This window comes from Mirounga angustirostris, unplaced genomic scaffold (assembly GCF_029215605.1).
Source record: "Mirounga angustirostris isolate CCGP_5_RB_7025 unplaced genomic scaffold, mMirAng1.0.hap1 SCAF_5, whole genome shotgun sequence".
NCBI classification, from domain to species: domain Eukaryota; kingdom Metazoa; phylum Chordata; class Mammalia; order Carnivora; family Phocidae; genus Mirounga; species Mirounga angustirostris.
The window spans coordinates 160,164,670-160,181,507 of NW_026991713.1; positions in this window are offsets into that span (position 1 = coordinate 160,164,670).

Genomic DNA, 16,838 nt, shown 5'->3' on the forward strand with positions numbered 1-16,838 from the left:
AGAATATACAAATACAACCCTCTGTTCCCTCTTCTCCTAAGGGCCTCCCTGAATTCCCAATTTAATTTTATTGCTGTTAACATGGCATACATAATATATCCAAACCCTTTGTAAATTTATTTCTTAAATTAATGTATTTCTCTCCTTTAGTGCAATAGATTTACCTTTTGATCAATTTACCTTTTAAGAGTTTTGCTTCCCTTTTTTTCCATCCTGTTTTATATTTTCTATTTATTGTAATTCCTTGTTCTTTGCCTGCCGCCCCCCCCCCCCCCCTTTCTCCTGCATATTGTTACATTGATTGAGTTTCTTTGGTTCATTTTTTCCATATTGGGTTTTGGAAATTATAGTTCTTACTCCATTTTTCAGTGGTTGCCCTAATATTTTAACACATTAAAAAATCATTACTAAATTAGAACACAAATATGAGAAAAAAAGCTGAGCAATACAGAAAGGCATAACAGGAAAAGCGAAAGTCTTTCACTTCCACCTCTCATTCCACTCCCCAGAATAATCTATTTTTTAACCATTTCCCTTTTTTTTTTTTTTAAGATTTTATTTATTTATTTGACAGAGATAGAGAGAGGAGGAACACAAGCAGCGGGAGTGGGAGAGGGAGAGCAGGCTTCCCGCCGGGGAGGGAGCCCGATGTGGGGCTCGATCCCAGGACCCTGGGATCACAACCTGAGCCGAAGGCAGATGCTTAACGACTGAGCCACCCTGGCGCTCCTTAACCATTTCCCTTTTTAAGTATTCTAGTTGTTGCTTTCTTAACTTAATAATTTTATACTTTTACTTTTTTGTTTATCATACACAGGCAGTATTTATTGATGCTCGATTTTGAAAGTTAAGGAATGATCTTATTTAAAATCCCACCCCCAAATCTAACTAGCTACCTTTTTATTTGTAGTTCTTGTAGCGATCATTCCTATAAATATGATCTTTAAAATTTAATTTCTTCTTCTGTTATCTTTAGACAGTATCTCTTGGTACTATCAAAGCTGTGCAAAGGTAGTGCTCTTAACAATTTTTTACTTCCGTCTGCCTCCCAAATTCTGTGTATCGCAACGTTGATAACATTTACATTTTGCTAATAGGTTTAGCACAGAAATTGAAAATGAATAAACACCACTTATAATGTTATGATAACATAAATATCTTTCATTGCAGAGCCAAGTAGGTATGATAGGACAAATTGAAGAGAAAACACAATCTTATGTTGTGAAACTGCAGGCTCGAAGCTTAGTGTTCCAGGGTATCAGGGTGCAACAGACACATAGAATCTTCAGAATCAGTTGCTCATAATCGCCTCACACTTTAGTTGGCTTCAAATTTGATCCTAACTTTCTTATATGGCTTTTTTTTGGTCCTGGAATTTCTAATTTCCTTCCCCACCTCCTCCCCTGCCCACAACCCAAGAAGCATGTCTTTGTGACTTCTCTAAGATTGATCGTATTTCCGACTGAGATTCCTAACTCCACTTTCTTTATATGTAAAGACATCTGCCCCAGAACTCCTAGGACGCCCAGCTTGGGTGTAAACGAGGTGCTGCACAGATGGCCAGGAGTTCCCCTTCTTGTACTCTGAGGGGCACCTGGGTGGCTCAGTCGGTTAAGCTTCTGACTCTTGATTTTGGCTCAGGTTGTGATCTCAGCGTCCTGAGATTGAGCCCCACATTGGCCTCCATGCTCAGCATGGAGTCGGCTTCAGATTCTTTCTCTCTTTCCCTCTGCCCCTCCCCATTGCCACCCTCCCACCCCCCCGGCTTTATAAGAGGTCAGTTTTCTAAATTCTTAAATGTCTGAAAAAATAACTTTGTTACATTTTGTGCATAGTTTGGCTATTCATAGATTTATATTTTTCCACCTGGCAGAACATTTTCTCACATTATTTCCTTTCTTATTTTATCCCCTCTGTTCTCTCTGTTCCTTCCTTCTCGAGCTACTGATAGACCAATGGTGGAATCTCTATATTTATTCTCTATTTCTCTGAACTGGGTTTACCTCAGACTTTCAATCTTTTGGTCCTTTTGTGATTCATTCTGGGAGTCTCTCAGCTTGATCTCTGAGATCATAAATTCAGACTTTACTCCATGATGTTATGCTGTCCTTATATTGAGATATCCTAAATGATAGCAAGCATGGTTTTTAAAATCTTTTTTTTTTAAAGTTAATTTATTTTTAAGTCCTCTCTACGTGTGGGGCTTTGAACTCATGGCCCTGACATCAAGAGCTCCATGCTCTTCTGAATGAGCCAGCCAGGTGCCCCAGTTTTAAAAATTTCTTTAAAAAAAAAAATTATTTATTTGTCCTGGAATTTCTAATTTCCTTCCCCACCTCCTCCCCTGCCCACAACCCAAGAAGCATGTCTTTGTGACTTTTCTAAGATTGATCGTATTTCCGACTGAGATTCCTAACTCCACTTTCTTTATACGTAAAGACATCTGCCCCAGGACCCCCAGAGAGAGGGAGAAAGAGCACAAACAGGGGAAGCTGCAGGCAGAGGGATAAGCAGGCTCCCCGCTGAGCAGGGAGCCCAACGTCGGACTCGATCCCAGGACCCCGGGATCATGACCTGAGCCGAAGGCAGATGCTTAACTGACTGAGCCACCCAGGCGTCCTGTTTTTTAAAATTTCTAAGTAATTAAATTACTAATTTTTTTTAATGTGACTTTTTAATGTAAGTGATTTCTTGTTGGGTATATATTTTTTAAAGATTTATTTATTATTTGAGAGAGAGAGAGAGTGGGGGAGTGGCAGAGGGGCACTGCAGACTCCCTGTTGAGCACAGAGCTGGACTTGGACTCGGGGCTCCCTCTCACTATGCTGAGATTACCCCCTGAGCCAAAATCAAGAGTTGGTCGCTTAACCGACTAAGCCACCCAGGCACCACTCTTATAGAATATTTCTGAAACTATCAATTAAATGATTTTAATGTTTTCTTTTACTTCTTCAACTAATTATTTTTAGGGTTTTTTTTTTCCTCTTTCATGAAATTGGTGCTATTTCTCTCATGGCACTGGTTTTCTTCTTAGGCTGGACTAGAGCTTAAAGTCTAGATTCCACATAATTTTCTTTTGGAAGTTCACAGACATTGCTTTTCTGCCTTCTGATATTCAATGTTAAATAGTCGGATGATAGGAATATTTTTTTCTTCTATGGGTAACTGGTTTTACATTTTTTATTTCTTAGAATTTCTTGGAGCTTCTAGGTTATTCTTTTTGTCAGCTGAAAGATAAAGACACCTTCGGAATCACCAGATATTTGGGAAATAACATTATTAAGAGGTTGGGAGCAATTTGAATAAACTGAAAAATCAAGACACAAGGAAATGGGAAAATAAGAAATATGGAAAAGAAAGACCTTAAGATAAGCAAAACTCATATTTTAATAGTCATTAGACAAGAAATAACATTCAAAAAACATTTTACAGGCTGACATGAGAAGCAACCATTAAAGATCTTAAAAAGAGCACACTGCTATAAAAAATTCAAGATACATTAAATCATTGAAAAGACACCATTGAACATAACATCTGTGATGGTTTGTCCCAGCATGCTGCATAAAAAGAACAAAAAGGAAAGAAAAGATACTATGAGAGAAAAGTTAGGAGGTAGGAAAGATAAATCTGGAAGCCCCTGGAAGACAATGTGACCAGTAGTTTCAAATTCGTGAGGCAAAATAATTTTGAACTGAAAATTTTAGGATCTGCTAAACCAGCATTTGAATGTGAGATTCTCTTTCGGCTTGAACAGGGATGAGAGTTCTCATCTGTGAACTTGGGGTTTCTTGTCAGTCTGCTGGAAAAATCTGTTTTTATACCTGTGGGACCTTTCTTCAGTGTGTATTTTGGGCTCTCCTTTTCCTCTGTTTTTATTAAATAAAAAAAAAAACTTTTTATGTTTCAGAAACAGAACTCCTCAAAATATCTGTTTTTAAAAAATTATTTATTTATTTATTTTTGAGAGCGCGTGAGCGAACACATGAGCTGGGGGGAGGGGCTGGGGGGAGGGAGAGAAAGAATCTTAAGCAGGCTCCACACCCAGCATGTAGCCCCACGCGGGGCTCTATCCCACGACCCTGAGATCATGACCTGAGCCGAAATCAGGAGTCAGATGTTTAACTGACTGAGCCACCCATGCACCCCAAAATCTCTGGTTTTTAAAATATTAACAGTTCTGAAACTATTTTATGTTTATCTTAATAAAGAAATGGATTGTGGATAATGAGAGATAAGTTTCTCACTGTTAGAAAAGGGGAAAATGTGGAAGAAGGAAAGGCTAGAATACACCCAGTGGTGTTGGATTGGGATTGGATCCATCAGTGTGAAGTCATGGTTTTAAATATTGGTAGATAAATGCTAGAAATAGATGTACTGTGTATATGTCTGTTTGTCTATCTCTGAAGTAATGACACCCCAGTAACTAACAATGAACATACCTAGTACCCATATCATGGTGTCTAAATACCATTCTCCCAATCAAAAGAATCAAAGCTTGTTTTTTAAAAATTAATTTATTTGGGGGAGGGGGAGAAGGGCAGAGAGAGGGAGAGAGAGAATCTCAAGCAGACGCCCCGCTGAGCGCAGAGCCTGACAGGGCTTGATCTCATGACCCTGAGATCATGACCTGAGCCGAAATCAAGATTCAGACACTCAACCAACTGTGCCACCCAGATGCCCCCGGTAAATAAACATTTATGATGTTTAAATCTTCATGTGGGTTGTAACTTTGTCATTATCAACATAAACCTTTTCACTGTAAAATCTTCATGTTGTTAATCTAATCTCATAGTTATGTGGATCATGATTTCTTTTTTCATCTGTATTTTCTTTTTTTTAAAAGATTTTATTTATTTATTTGAGAGAGAGAGAATGAGAGACAGAGAGCATGAGAGGGAGGAGGATCAGAGGGAGAAGCAGACTCCCTGCCCAGCAGGGAGCCCGATGCGGGACTCGATCCCGGGACTCCAGGATCATGACCCGAGCTGAAGGCAGTCACTTAACCAACTGAGCCACCCAGGCGCCCCCTGTATTTTCTTTTTTAGTGCTCTAATTTATTGCCTATTCATTGACTTCAGCCAATACACTTTCCTAAGATTCTGCCCTCTTTTTCTGTGTTATCCAGAGCAGTCAAGAGAGACATGACCATTTTGAGACAGATTCTGTTAGCTCTAACAGGATGATTTCCTCTACTTCTCCATCTGTCCAACTAACATTTTACCTTGTGAAATGTTCCTGGATTTCTCAGGTAGAGCTAGTTACTCCCTCCAGTGTGTATATATAATACTTTGTGTGTATTTCTAGAATAGTCTTTAGCATATTTATCAGATTAAATTTTAATGATTTCTGCAATAAAGATGTCCCATTCTCTGTAGTTTTGAACTTCCTGAGGCCAAGGATGTCCCCACAGTCTGTATATTGGCTTCTCCTTATGGATCACTTCAGTTTTCACCTTGTGATACAGTTAAAGCAGGACTTGGGGTTTCTTTACATCCCCTGAAAGAGAAATTGCACTTCCCTAAGCATTAGTAAGCAATGCAGATCTTACTGAAGATTTCGTAGGGAAACAACAGAGAGTTTTGCACGACACTTCATACACACACAACTTCAAAAAATGCTTTCCGCAACGTGTCTCCAAGTTGTTTCTCTTTGGCCTAAGCTTCCAGAGCATCAGGCTCCAGCCACCCTCTCTCCTTCACCTTCCTTGAGAATTGTCCTCTCTTCCTCTATCTCAAGATCTGACAAGTTAGATCCCTCCTAGCTTTTGTATCCAAACTTGTAAACCACAGCCATTTATCACTACTGGTTTCACATTTGCCAGAGACCAGTTTAGAAGGATACAAATAGCTTGCTTTTAGTAAACAAAAAAGTCCTTTGGTTACCACCTACTTTAGAGTGGGGTCATGTGATTTATTTTATTTTATTTTTTTGAGAAGGGTCATATTTGCCGTTTGGTGGCTTGTCACAATGTATCGTGTTTTCAGGCAGGGTTACATTCCCTGCTTCATGGATCCTCAGCAGACCCCTTCCTGGATCCTCAGCAGAGCCCCCCTGGAGAGCTATCGTGAATGTCAAAGAAGCCAAAACTGCAAGGTTAAGGGATTTGTCTTAAACCACCTCCATCTCAGTGGGAAAGGCAGGACTGGAATGAGGTCTTTTGAGTTCAACTTCAGTGCTGTTTCTCTTATCTTTAGTGGGCACACATTTCTCAGGCTACAACCCTCCAGTGTGCAAACACGTCACCTCCTTTGATTTTGATACCCCAGCTTGGTTTCTATTCTGAGTCCCACTGTGTGGAAGGTGGGAAAGTAATCTTAGTCAATTTGAACTAAATTCTTTTAATTCTAGCTTTTCTCAGTCAGTTCCAGTTACTCTCAGTCAGTTCCTCATTTTCTTTCTCCCACTGGTGTCTGTGTTCGACGGGGGCTTAACACAGTTCCTCAGCATTGATGAACCCACCCACTCTTATCTGTCCCATCTGGCATCCACGAGGATGGCTCATGTTTATCTATTCCCCGTTTCCTTTGTGTCATCCTTGGCCTCGAGTCCACCATCCAACCCTCAGCTATCCATATATCCTTCCTGAGTGGAGGTTGGGAGGGGAGAGAATCAGATGGGGATGCAGAGCAGGGCAGGAGGGACCACAAGGGGGAGTCTTGGTTGTGGTGATAACAACTCACAGATTTTTATCCTGGATTTGCTGCTTCACATTTGTTTGTTTTTCTTTCAAAGATTTATTTACTTATTTGAGAGAAAGCGTGCATGAGTGAGGGGGCGGGGCAGAGGGAGAGCAAGAGAGAATCTTAAGCACACTTCCCTGCTGAGCATGGAGCCCTATGTGGGGCTCCATCTCACGATCCTGACCTCATGACCGGAGCCGAAATTAAGAGCCAGACGCTCAACCAACTGAGCCACCCAGGCGTCCCTCTGATTCACCTTTGTGACTTTGAGCAAGCCACCTACCTTGTGTTGGGTTTCAGCCAGACTGGAAGGGGGTTTGGGAGGCCCTGACTTTCAACCTGGTTTTACCATGCACTGGCTAATGAGACGGAGTGCATGTTTCACAGCCCCCCAGTCTCCATTCTCTCACCTACAAAAACACAGCTTGCCCCATGGGGGTTTGCAGAGGATTCAATGAACAAGTGGGTACATTTTGAGTCCTTTAAGAAGTTAAATATATGGATGGAAAATGAATGTGTAAAGATTGGGAGATATCTTCTCCTAGCCTGTCTTTCAAGGGCTTTCTGACATAGTCAGGCTTCCTGGTAAGGAAGCCGGGGGCTTCTGTGAATGGGTTGTTTTTTTTCCACTGGGACAGTGATCCTGCTCCTTGAAGCGATTCTTGTGGGTGCCAGTCCAAAAGCTAACAGCAGAGGGCAGCCTGTGCCCAAAAATGACAGGACTCTCCTGCAGGCTTCCTGGAGTTCTAAGAATGCATGGCCAAGGATTATGATAAAATGCATGTAGGGTCCATTAATATTGGAATCTGGGAGTGCGGCTCAGGATCACTATTTGTTTTTGCTCTATATAGTTCTTTAAAATTATTGTTTTGAAAGGAACACACACACACTTGGTTAAAAAAATGAGAAGTGTACAGGAGTTTACAAAAGACTCCTGATAGCACCTATTAGGCCTACACAGCCCATCCCTGCCTCACACCTTTCACATCTCTGACCTCGAATCTTGCCCTCTGCCCTGACTCTAGCCCATTTTTGCAAGCCTACCTTTGCCCTTGCTGTTCCCTCTCCCCAGAAGACTTTTCCTATAGATATCAAGGAAGCTCATTCCCTCACCTCCTTCAGATTGTTATTCAAATGTAACCTTCTCTGGCTTTCTGTGTAATAGCTCATCCCCTCTCAGTCCCCCCTCCCCTCATTTAAATGATGCCTGGAACATGGTGACATATGTTATTATTGCTCCCCAGAGTGCTTATTACTCTTGCTCAGACAACATATTGTACTTCGTTATTATTAACCCTAGAATGCAAGCTTCATGAGGACAGGAACATTTTTCATCTTCTTTTCATTGATATATCGTCAGTGCTTAGAACAATCTTACACATGATAGTTGAATGAAGCTTCATGATGACTCTACTTCTGGAAGGCACCCTTAGGAGAATATGATGAAATGAATTAGCATCTTTTATCTGCCCATTCTGGAATTCTGGGATTTGGCTATTTGGGCCAGGCTCTGCTGGGTGGTTTTTCTGTTCTAGGCCAGGCGTGGCTGATCTCGGCTGGACTTGTGTCTGTCCACACGAGTCCACTGAGGCACCTTGATTTTCCTCCACATGGCCTCTCATCCCATAGCAGGCTGGCTGGCTCGGGCTCATCACATAGTGGCTTCCAAGCACAGTGGAATTGGCAATTCCCAATGTACAAGTGCTATTAAAACTGCTGTGTGTCACATTTGCTATCATTCCTTTGGCCTAAGCAAGTCATATGACTAACCCACATTCTTGGCGGGAGGAGTTGCGAAGTCACATCGAAAAGGGCAGGAGAAGAATTTCAGGCCATTTTTGCAATCTACCATGAAAAATATGATACAATTGTCCTTTAAAAAGGTAATATCCCACCAATAGTATGTTAAGGTACCTATTTCTCCAACTCGTTGTGGACTCTATATTACCACATTAAAAGAAAAAAGATTTCATTAACCAGATAGGTGAGAAAGTAGCATATTATTTGCTCAGAATTTAGAAGATATCCCTGGTAAGAGGCAGAGCCTGACCTCTAGATACAGGCTCTCCCCTGGCTTGCAATGCCTGCCCACTGTGAGGAGGGTGATCAGCGCTGCCCTTGACTCTGGGCTCAGCCCTGTGACTTGCTTTAGTCAATGGGGTATTTGCAGATGTGATGTAAGCAAAGGCTTCAAATCGGCTCAGCACTTGCTGTCTCTTATACCTTGCTGAAAGGACCCAGCAGAGGCAGTCCAGATCAGCTGACAGCCAGCTGACACCCGGACATGTGAACAAGCCCAGCCAAGATCCACAGAGCTGCCTGGCTGCCCCTCTGCTGACCCCAGGTGTGTGTGTTAATTGTTCCCATCTCAGTGGTTTTCCCTGTTGCTTTATGAGTTTAGAGCATAGTACTATGGGACTCTATGATGCTGGGTTACAGAGAAGCCCACTTAGATCCCAGGGTCTCCAGGCCTTGCGGAGCCCCTGTAGGTCCCTCGACCTGTGGGTTTGGGCACTGTGTGGGAGCATCCTATACAAAACTGGTTGTCCCTTCCTAGTCTCTTGTAGTTTCTCCAGCTCTGGAAAGCTCCGATGGTGCGGTGGCTGTTTGACTGGGTTAGAAAAATCTTCATAGTTGTCAACAAGCTGACCAGAGCCAGACCCTGACATCTGATGGAGAGGGTCATGAATGGCAGCAAAGAAAGCTGGCCTCTGCTGCCCAGAGCCTGACTGGAATGATGGATGGGAGGCCTTGCACGCAGGAAGGATAGAGATGTTTATGTTTCCAAAGACAGGGCACTTTATCCCAGGGCACAGGGCTAGTGGAAACAGGGTCAGAACAAATCACTTTACATTTTCTCTCTTTTATTTTTTTTCTTCTGATGAGAAATAATTCTTACTCCCAGAGCAAGATAGACCAAGGAAACTGTATTGGAGCTACATGTATTCTACGAAAATTTTTTACTCTTGAATTTTCATCTTCTTATGGGATGCTGACCTCTCTGAGAATCTGATGAAAGCTATGGACCCATTCCCCGGGAAAAATACTCATAAATGCAAAATTTTACTTAGAATGTCAGGGGGTTTATAGTTTCTCTGAAACCCACTCATTGACCCTAGATTAGAGGATTCTAGGAGAGAGGGGGGGAGGGACAGACAGGGAGGGAGAGAGAGAGAAGGCATTGGAAGAGAAAATAGGAAGGCAGTGGTAAGAATAGTGTCAGAAAGAAGTGGGGAGAGTTTAAACCAAATGCTGAGTTTGAACAAAAGATCAAAGATTGCTCTGGTCCCAAATATATCCCCTCTCCTTTCTGCACTAGTTCCAGAACCCGTACTTCTAAAAATCATGTCTCTCAGTCAGTGACATCATACTTTATGTATCATTGTGCAAATTTGCCTTTTTTTGGTTGACTTCTATATATTTGAGATCTATTTACGATAGTATACATTGATCTAGTTTATTGATTTTAACTGCTGGATAGTATTCTATAGTATGACTATACCATTTTTTATTTATCCATTCCCTGATAATAGACATTTAAGTAGTCCCCCCCCTTTTTTTCCTGTTACCAAAGGGAAATATCCTTGTATATGTCTCCTTGTACACAAGCAAGAGAAGTTCCTCTATGGACTATACCTAGCAGTGAAATTCCTGGACATGAACATTTTTTAAAGATTTCTAGATGCCATTGCCTTGCTTTCTGGATTCATTGAGCAAAACTTCACCTCCCACCAGTGATTTCTGAGGGTTGTGTTCCCTACGTCTTTTCAGTGCTTGTAATTTTCTGACTTTTACGTATAAAACTAATCAGATGGGTGTAAAGTGATATATATATATTTGGTGGTAGGGTGTGGGCAGCAGTACATTTAAAAAGCTCTATGGGCAAATTATTGAATACTCAGCGTCAAGAGCCACTGATGTATATACTAAAGATGCCTTTTTCAACCTCTATCCCACACATCTCCTTTGGGCAGAGAGCTTCCTTGGCATTTTTACTTGGTTGTCCATCAGCAGTTTCAGTCTTAATATGTCCAACACTGAAAGCTTGATTTCCCACGTCCTCTCCTCTGCTTAGCCATGTCTCCTGTGATCTTACCATCTTAGCAAACAGCATCATTGTTCTCTCAACTGGTCAACTGATTGATTCCCCCACTTTCCCTTGTCCTCTTTTTTTCCCCAATCCATTAGTAGGCCCTGCTGACTCTACTTCCAAAATCCACCCATACCTTTCTCTTTAATTGCCACCACCCTAGCCAAAGCCACCACCATTTTCTCTTCCCTGTATTATTTCTTACAGTGGTCTTCAACCCAGTTTTTTGTGTTGTTTGTTTGTTTGCCTTCATCCTTGCTCCTCTCCAAAGCGTTCTGCACAGAGTGATCTTTGAAAAATGTGAATCAGATCACTTTATTCCTCCTCAATTGTTTTCCAAGTGTGAAGTACCTTATTGTGTCTCTTCAGGGTCCTGTGGGATTTGACTCCTACTTTTCCCTCCAGACTTCTCCCTTCAGTCATTCTTCTGTCTTGCTCACTTTTTCCAGCTGCACTGCCCTTCTTCTAATTCTTGGAACACTCCAGACTCATCCCCCACATTAGAGCCCTTGCTCTGTTCTTTTCCTTTGATCATCCTTACTTTATAGACTCCATACACTTCATGACTCCGCATGTCACTGTGGCAGAAAGGCATTCTCTAACTATCCTTCTCTACGGTCAGTCTCCTATATTCTGTCTCATAGAGCCGTTTTTCCTTTATTTATTATTTTGTTGCTTGAAGACTTTTTGTCTTCTCCTTCAACTAGATTATAAACTCCATGAGGGCAGGCACCATGGTAGTGTTGCCAGATTTAGCAAAACAGACAACACAAAAGACCAAACAGGAATTATGTCAAACTTGTGTATTACTTTGGGGAGAACTGACATCTGTATTTTATACTGAGTCTTCTAATTCATGTACATGGTGTGTCCCTCTGTTTACTTAGGTCTTTGATTTCATGGTTTTCAGCATATAATTTCTGTACATACTATTTTTAGATTTAGATTTATACCTATTTCATTTTTTGAGCAATTGTAAATGATACTATATTTTTAATTTTGGTTTCCATGTGTTCATTGTGAGTACCTAGAAATACAATTGATTTTTGTATGTTTGTCTTGTATCCTCTGACCTTACTGAACTTATTTATTAATTCTAGTTGTTGGGTTTGTGTGTGTGTGTGTGTGTGTGTGTGTGTGTGTGTGTGGACTCCTTGGGATTTTCTGTGTAGAGCATCATGTCATCTGCAAATATAGATCATTTTATTTCTTGTTTGATTAGTATATTTTTAATTTTCTTTTCTTACCTTCTCATACTGGCTACAACTTCCAGCACCATGTTGAATAGCAGTGGTGAACAATAGCATTTGTTTAAACACAGGTTCGCACGATGCCACAGAGAGCCCAAGCATAGGTGTTAAGGTTAATCTAACTCATGGTCAAACCAGGTCCCACATCACACTGTCTTTGTGATCTTAGGAAAGTGGCTTTGTCTTCCCCACATTCCCTCATCTCCAAAGTTGAGATATCTGTGCCTTGGCTTTGTGAGAAGGCACGCAGGATGCAGAGGTTAGGGGCTAGGTTCCCTGGGCTCAGATCCCAGCACCGCCACTCTCAGCTGTGTGATCTCAGGCAAGTTTCTTGCCCTCTGTGTATCAGTGTCCTCCTATGTTAAAGGAGGAAAATAAAATTAACCACTTCATAAAGTTATTGCAAAGACTGAATTTGTTAATAAATGTAAAGTGCTTAATACCTGGCACAGAGAAGCACCAGAGAAGTATTTGTTCTTGTGAGGTTTGCATGAGGTTTGAATGTGTGTAAAATACTTAACACAGGGCAGATGCTCAGGAAAACTTCTGACACTAAGTCTCGTGCTAACTAAAAATAATTAAATAGCACTGAAGGGCTTGTAATGAGAAGCAGCAGTCTCCAGCTTCACCCTCCTTTCCTGTTCTCTGGAGGCAACCATTTTTAAATTTTTCAGCTATTTTCTAAGTAACGAGCTCCTTTACCTATTCCTTGATGTATCAACATTAGATATTACCTATTGACATCCTGAAATAATGGTTGAGGATTTAGCTCTCTTGTACTCTCTATCTCTCATCCTTCTGGTATAACGATATCACTGTTTATAATTCTATCACTAACAAATATTGTTCACCAAAGAGCCAAAAGGTATGCTCTGATTATATTTCTTTAAATTTTCTTATTGCCCCCCTTTTTTTTTTTAAGATTTGTTTATTTTAGAGTGAGTGCAAGCAGGGGGAGGGGCCAAAGGGGAGGGAAAGAATCTAAAGCAGACTCCCACCGAGCAGGGAGCCTGACCTGGAGCTCAGTCTTACAACCCTGAGGTCATGACCTGAGCCGAAACCAAGAGTCAGATGCTTAACTGACTGAGCCACCCAGGCGCCCCCCACTTTTTTCCTTTTGTATTTGTACTACTTGCCTTTCTCATATACACCATTTTTTCAAGTGCTTAATCCTGTCAGTTACTCTATCCAATTCACTTTTTTTTCTCCTAGAGACTTCCAAGTCTTATATTCTTTTTTTGTTAGGCGGCTGTCATGACAGTAACAAAAAAATTAGCCTTTCTCCCTTTCACTTCCAGCCTAATATCACCTCCAGCCCCCACTGGCAGTCATTACCTGCCTGTATTTCTCTTTGTTCCTTTTCTTTTCTCTCCAAGCTTCTGGTCAGCTCACTTCTTTTTCCCAGCCATGTTCTTTCTTGGTCCATCTATTTGGCCTTCTCAACAGTCCACTCGTAGTAGTAGTATTACTCTGTCAGTCAACTTTTGGTTCATTATAAATTAGCATTTTGAAGTGTTCTCATTTACATAGGGCACCCCAAAGATAACTTAATTCACAGCTAAAAAGGCAATTGTTCTAATGCATATGTGATTGAGGCAGAGCCCTTGCAGGGAATAGCAAACTAAGGGCAGCTGATTATAATGAAAGGCCGAAGTAAGGCATAAATGCTTCAGGCATGACAAGAACATAGACTGAAAGACCTGAAGATCTATTTCAGCAGAAAAATATCCATCAAAAGAAAAACTTTTCCTAAAGGAGTGCCCAGCCAAGGTGTGGGCCTTAGAAAAGCTGGATCCATATTTTAGGAGCAACACTTTGTTGACTGGTCATAAGTCAAGAAACAAGTTTAATAAAGAATTCATTGAAAAACACTATTTCAACACCAGGCTAAAGGTGGCCCCAGAAGAGTAGGACTTAAGGTTTTTGAACATATTATTGGTTGATATCAGATGTTGAACTTAGAAGGCTACTTCTTTAAGATTTATAGAGCAATGTCCAAGCATCATGACCTTGGAGCTACTCCAGAGTCCCATGTTTTATCTAAATGAATCCATTCAGACCAACTGTGTACCTACTTGGCTTTCATTGTGCATTCTGTCTCTTTAATTCCTGTTGTCTTTGAGCTTGAATTACCTCTAGAAAATGGCTCTCACACTTTCCCCACCCAGCCTTAGCACTGCTGTTAAAACAGTGGACTTGTGGATTGTGGACCCTCGGGCCCCTGTGGCTGTAGGCAGTGGATTTATGCTTCCAATTTACCTTCTCTTGGTATCCTAGTCATTAGTTAGGACTTTACCTCTCTTATCTTCCACCTGTCCTGTGACCTATACAGCTCCAGTGGGGACTGCTGCTCCAGCACCTGCTTTATTCAGCCAACTGCTGGTACTGGTTCCCTGACTGGTGTCTGAGCTGTGTCCACCCCAGACCAAATGTGACCCAAGGGTCATACTCTAAGGCCATACCCATTATGAAACTCTGCAATGAGGGGCAGGGGAGGGGCAAAGTCTATGTAGAAGCACACCCAAAATGTTCAGAAGTACGCTTTGCTTCTGTCCTCGCCTCAGTCTCAAGAATTGCTGAGCTTAATTTCCTTTTTCTCCTTCTCAATCATTCTGCCAAATAGCAGAGATCAAACGACCCTGGACACTGGGGAAGGCTGGGTATTAAAATCAGCTTGTTGGGTGCTGTAGCAGAAGGTAGGTGGAACAGAGAGGTCTCAGCTACATTCACAGGTGTGAGATATGTCCTCAGTCAACATTCATCCTCTCTACACTTTATGCACAATCTTTTTCACCTCCCCCAGCTCACTAGGGCTGTAAACATGCTTGTATCAGCTCTGAAAGGAGTCTTCTGAGGAAAAGAAACCCCTAAGGAAGGTTTTTCCCAACCAGGTTCCCCTGAGACATCTGCTGTTCTCACTGCCAGCATTTATTCCTCCTTCTGGTGGCAGAATGCATTATTTTCCCTGGGGAATCGCTCCATTCTCTTACACTAAAAGCCTGATTGTGCTCCAGGTAGCCTGTGACCCAGCTGTGGCTAATCGGGGTTCCATTCACTCTGGCTATCATGTTAGTTTAGTGGTGACACATGACCCAAGCTCATCCAATCAGTTTTGATCACTCCTTTTGTTGGAGTAATTGAAAAAGAGCATCCTCTTTCCGTTACGGTTGTTTGGGAGGATAAAACCCAAACCCAAAACTGATGTCAGCCATCTTGCTTTGATGAAGGGTCAACTTGCTTGATAAAGCGGCCAGCATACAAGAAAGCAGAGTCACAGGATGGGAGGAAATGAAACTGAATGGGGTAGCCATCACCTGAGCCCCTGGATCCAGTTGTGCCTGAGGCTATAGTCTCTACCCCTTGACCTTACAGACATTTGAGCCAGTAGCATTCCCTCCTTAAAATTTTTAAGACTTGATTAATGAATTTTATTATTATTATTATTATTATTATTATTATTATTTTTACTTAAGTCAGTTTGAGTGTCTGTTAGCTGCAGCTCAAAGAATCCCGACTAGTACAACTGGTCATTTTACCAAAATCCTGCACTCTGACTTCCATGGACAGTGTGTAACATATTTGCCAAGTTTTATAGTGCGTTCTCAGATGTTTGCTCCCCACCGAGTTCTGTTATGTGTTTGGATTTCTCCTCTTTTCTCCGTACTCTTCCCCTCAAGGATCCATTCTATCTCAGAGCTTGAACTATGGTGACCGATGCTCCTCAGCACCAGCAACCTATTTGGGAGTCAGAAACACACTTGACTCACATTTTCAGAAACAGTTGTCTTTTAGGTAGAAGAATTCACGATGTACAACTGGAATGATAAGGTTTCACACCTTATAATATCAGCAGCCCTCGACCTGTGAATGGGGTATACGTTTTACCAGGGAAACAACAGGAGGTGGTTAGGTTCCTAGGCTAGCCCGCAAGACCAAATTCACCCATAATGTAAGTGAACAATAGTGCTATCCCTAATTATTCTACTGGATCATTCACCACATGGGATTATCTTGGGATAGCTCATTCAAATTCTCCCTGGCGAGAGAGTAAAATCTGTTTTCGACCTACATTCCTATCAGTGGGAATACTCCCTTCTATCTCTCACCCCCAACTGCAGGGTGCCACAGCAAGACTTCCATTAAAAGTCTGTGACCTACAATTTCAGCTGTGTTCCCTGCAACTACCGTTTGTGTGACAAGACTCTTTGTTCTAGCCCAGATCTTCATTGAACATCAAATCTTTGTCTTGATACTCATGGGCATCTTCATTGGCTTGTAGTATTCAATATATACAAAACTGAACTTACTTCCTCCGCAAACTGTCACTCATATTCCTTAACTTGATGGTACAGCTATTGGCCCAGTTGTTTAGGACAGAAACCAAGGAGTCATTGAAGACATATATCCCCTATTAGTTATTTGCTATTGTCAACCAGTCACTATGTCCTACAGGTTCTTACTTTGGATGCTTGTTACTCTGTTCCTTTTGTTCCATCCCCCCAGTCACAGTCTTCAGTAGGCCTTCATAAATTCTGATGGGGGTCGCAGCTTTAGTCTCTGAAGTGGTCTTCCTACTCTTTCTGGGCCCCCTTAGTCTCAATTCCTTATTTCAGTCAGAGAGATTGTTCTTTATGAATCTGGTCAGGCCATTCCTTGCTGACATCCTTCATGGCTCCCCAGAGGATTTAGGCCTAGGTTCTGTATCCTTATCTTAGCACACAGGACTCCATGTGATCTGGTTCTTGACAACTTCCCTTTTATTTTAGCTATTTTGGGAGTGACCACATTCTTTCATTCAGTGAACATTTATCAGGTGCC